Below are 4,610 nucleotides of genomic sequence, written 5' to 3'. Positions count from 1 at the left end.
ATTATAAATTTATTATTATATCTACTAGCAGAAGGGCTAAGGCCAAAACGGCATCAACAGCACAGAGTAGGGGGAGTGGGATATTTATGTCTCTTGTAAAAGTCAGTCAGAGTAACCAGTGGGACCAGGTGCAGGTGGAGGCCAGGTGGAGGCAGACACCAGAAACTGAAAGAGGTAGTTTACTGGAAACTGAAGGCCGTTAATCATGAAAACTATAATAAGAATAACAGGAAAATCACCAGGAGGGCAAGAGCCCCTAGCAGGGCATAATGGAGAGCAAGTATGTAACTAAGAATTCAGGGAGGGGTGAGTGCCACAAGAAGAGCATAATGGAGTGCAAGAATATGCCTAACATGCACATCTTCCCTTTAAGAAATATTAATTGGTAACGCTAAATAGGAATGAATAAAATTGCCTGAGCTTGCACAATCTTATGTAATAAAGAGGTAATATGCAAATTAACCCTCACACCCTCATAAGATGGCTGCTTATGACCAGGCCAGCAGGGGGGTTAGTGAGGGACAACCAAACGACTGAACAGCAGGCTGCATGGGGCAACCAGGCCAGCAGGAGGGTTAGTGAGAGACGACCAAATGACTAAACAGCAAAGCAGGCTGCGTTGGGTGACCCAGCCAGCAGGGGGTGCAGTTGGGTGCAACCAGGCCAGCGGGGAGGGGCAGTTAGGGGCAACCAGGCCAGTTGGGGGGGCAGTTAGGAGCAACCAGGCCGGCAGGGAAGGAGGAGTTGGGGGCAACCTGGCCAGCAGCCAGGGGGAGTTAGGGGTGACCAGGCTGGCAGGGGGGACAGTTAGGGGCAATCAAGCCAGCACTCAGAGGCAGTGAGGGGCAATCAGGTCGGTGGATTTAGGGACGACCAGGCAGGCAGGCAAGTTAGCAATTAGGAGCCAGCGATCCAAGATTGTGAGAGGGATGTCCTACTGCCAGTTTAGGCCTGATACCCGGGATCGGGCCTAAACTAGTAGTCAGACATCCTCCAAGGGGTCCCGGATTGAAGAGGGTGCAGGCTGGGCTGAGGGGACCCCTGCCCCCATGCACAAATTTCGTGCACCAGGCCTCTAGTATAGAATAAAACCTAGAGTGTTATTTTGGACAAATTCTCTATGCAATAGCCATATATAGAGCCGAGACTAGAGCTTTGGCAAAAACTTTTGATTGCTTCCTAGCAATGACTACTAGAACTTTGGACTTGAAAAATTTTTATTTAAGAGACAATTACTAGTTTTTTACCTGACAGTAATTAAAACTGCCCTTCTCTGACTGACTTATTTTGCTTAGCATAATGCTCTCCAGGTCCATCCATGCAGTTGCAAATGGTAAGAGTTATTTCTTCTTTACAGCAGTATTCCATTGTATAGATGTATCACAATTTTCTAATCCACTTATCTGCTGATGGGCACTTAAGTTATTTCCAAATCTTAGCTATTGTAAATTGTGCTGCTATGAACATAGGGGTGCGTGAATTCTTTCTGATTGATGTTTCTGATTTCTTGGGATATATTCCTAGAAGTGGGATTACTGGGTCATTATACTAAGTGAAATAAGCCAGTCAAATAAGGATACATATCACATGTTCTCACTCATTTGTAGAATATAATGAATAATGTAAACTGATGAACAAAAAGATCCAGAGACAGAAATATCGAACAGACCATCAACCTCAGGGAGAAGGCAGGGGAGGGAGGGTGGTAAGAGAAGAACCAAAGAAGTTATATGCATGCATATAAGCATAACCAATAGACACAGACAGTAGGGCGTGAGGGCATGTGCTGGAGGGTGGGAGTGGCCGGGGAGACATCAATGGGGGAGGGAGGGAAGGAGACATATGTAGTACTTTCAACAATAAAGATTTAGCCCTAAAAAAAAAAAAAGAATCACCAAAGAATAAGTGGAATAACTAATTGATATCTCTCTCTCTCTCTCTCTCTCTCTCTCTCTCTCTCTCTCTCTCAAATCAATCAATAAAAATTTTTAAAAACTGCCCTTATAATTAAAGGGAATAAAAAATTTTGAAAATGGAAATACCTGTAATGTCGTGCGTGCTAGCAGAGACATCCTCAAATGGAAAGGATAATGCTGAGAAAAGTTTCATAATAAAATGGAAACGTATTTTATTTGCTACTAAGGAATATGCTACTGGGGAAATGCAGGAGTTACCCAATGCATTAAGCAGTTAGACTTTCTCCCAGATTCTATGGCTGCTTAGACATGGCCCAATGAACAGCACATAACTGACCAAGAAAGAGCTATTTGGTCTATGGATGGCATTTTGAAGGTTAATGAACAACAACCTATTTGGAAGGTCACCACTGTTATTAAAGAAGGCAAAACCAAATCAGCACAATGGGCTGAGTTGTATGTTGCTTGCTATGGTATTTCAGATTGTACTGACTCATGGGCAGCACCCAGTGGCCTGGCTATATGGTGAGGCAGAAGGGCAATAAAAAAAAAAATTGGCCTATGAAAGGTATGTCTGTATGAGGCATGGTCCTATGGAAATCACTATGAGAATTTGAGGGGTGCATTAAAGTAGGTCATGTCAATGCCCATCAGAAGAATCCTCTTTTAGTTTAAAAGGGAATTGGAAGCAACAAGTAGATATACTGCTTATTTAAGATCACCTGAGTTCATGGGATGAGTGGACATATGGCTATTGTAGCCGTGCATAGAGAAAGCCTTAATCTAGCCTGTGAGGATAAAAGTGCCAATTAGAACTGTTCTAGCCCTTTATATCTGTGGTCCTCTTCTAAGGACACATAGCCATGTATTAGGTTGTTGTTGCTACTATAACAAATTACCATAGATTTTAGTGGTAAAACAAGAGAATGATATTCTCTTCCATTTCTAGGAACCAGGAGTTCAAAATGAGTCTCACAGGGCTAAAATCAAGGTGTTCAACACTGTTGGTTCCTTCTGGAAGCTCCAGGGAAGAATGTGTTCCTTACCTTTCCAGCATTCCTTGGCTTCTGTTTCTGTTGCTTTCTCTTCTTCTGTAGTCTGCTATCTCTCTATCTCCCTCTTATAAGAGGGCTTGTGATTACATTTAGGGCTCATCTTGACAAGGAAGGTAACCTCCCCAACTCAAAATTTTTAACTTAACAAAAAAAAATTCTTTTTGCAATATAAGGTTAATGTCTCAGGATTGAGAGATTAGGACATGGATTCCTTTGGGGCCATTACTCGGAGCACCACATTAAACATAAGAAAAGAGCCGAAACCGGTTTGGCTCAGTGGATAGAGCGTCGGCCTGCGGACTGAAGGGTCCCAGGTTCGATTCCGGTCGGGGGCATGTACCTGGGTTGCGGGCACATCCCCAGTGGGAGATGTGCAGGAGGCGCTCTCTGTGAAAAATCAATAAAATATATTTAAAAAAAAAAAAAAAAAGAAAAGAGCCCTAGCTTTTCCACCAGCTCTCTCCTCCCCCCACCCCACCCCCGAACACTGCTCAGGCTGCACCATGCTAGCTCCAAGCTCCGTGCTCCTGCTAAGGCAGCACCACCTCCTCCTTTCAGCCCCATCATGATCATCTACTGGGACCTCATCAGCCATGATGAGATGTTATCCCATATCTACAAGATCCAGGCGATCACAGACGGGCTGTGCCTGGAGGTGGAGGGGAAGATGGTCAGTAGCACAGAGAGTAACATTGATGACTTGCTTATTGGTGGAAATGCCTCCGCTGGAGGCCCTGAGGGCGAAGGTACCAAAAGCACAGTAATCACTGGTATTGATATTGTCATAAACCATCGTTTACAGCAAACCAGCTTCACAAAGGAAGCCTACAAGAAGTTATGTCAAAGATTACATTAAATCAATCAAAGGGAAACCTGAAGAACAGAGACCAAAAAGAGTAAAGCCTTTTATGACAGGGGCTGCAGAACAAATCAAGCATATCCTTGCCAATTTCAAAAACTACCAGTTCTTTATTGGTAAAAACATGAATCCAGATGGCATGGTTGTTCTGCTCGACTACCGTTGTGATTTTTTTTAAGGATGGCTTAGAAATGGAAAAACGTTAACAAATTTGGCAGTTTGGATCTATCACCTGTCATTGTAACTGGCTACTGCTTCTCATTCACACACCAAGACTAGGACAAATGGGACTGATGTTATCTTGAGCTCTTCATTTATTTGGCCTTTATTCATTTGGATCAGAGGCATTGTTTTGAAGAAAAAACATGTCATGTAGGTTGTCTAAAAATAAATGCAATTAAGCTAAAAATAATAATAATAAGAGAAAAGAAAAAAGAAAGAGCCCTAGTTCCCTAGTTGGTTTGGCTCAATGAATGGAGTGTTGGCCTGCAGACTGAAGCGTCTTGAGTTCAAATTCGGTCAAGGCCACATACCTAAGTTGCACACTCTATCCCTGGCCCTGGTCAGGGTGGCTACAGGAGGCAACCAATCAATGTGTCTTTCTTACATCAATGTTTCTCTCTGTCTGTCTCTCCCCCTGCCTTCCACTCTCTATAAAAATCAATGGAAAAATATCCTCAGGTGAGGAATAACAAAAAAACATGAGAAAAGAAATGAGACGTGTCCCAACTGACAGATATTCCATAAAGTATCTGGCCATTACTCCTCAAAATTGTCAAG

At 43.2% G+C, this 4,610-nt stretch overlaps 1 pseudogene; it reads left to right on the top strand.

The window, feature by feature from the left end:
* Positions 1-3,536: 3,536 nt before the first annotated feature.
* LOC102758786 lies at positions 3,537-4,231 on the top strand (annotated as a pseudogene).
* Positions 4,232-4,610: the final 379 nt, after the last annotated feature.

The sequence above is a fragment of the Myotis davidii genome, unplaced genomic scaffold, assembly GCF_000327345.1.
Source record: "Myotis davidii unplaced genomic scaffold, ASM32734v1 scaffold229, whole genome shotgun sequence".
In the NCBI taxonomy this organism is placed as follows: domain Eukaryota; kingdom Metazoa; phylum Chordata; class Mammalia; order Chiroptera; family Vespertilionidae; genus Myotis; species Myotis davidii.
The sequence above is the reverse complement of the archived record's forward strand: the minus strand, read 5'-3'. Positions and strand labels throughout refer to the sequence as shown.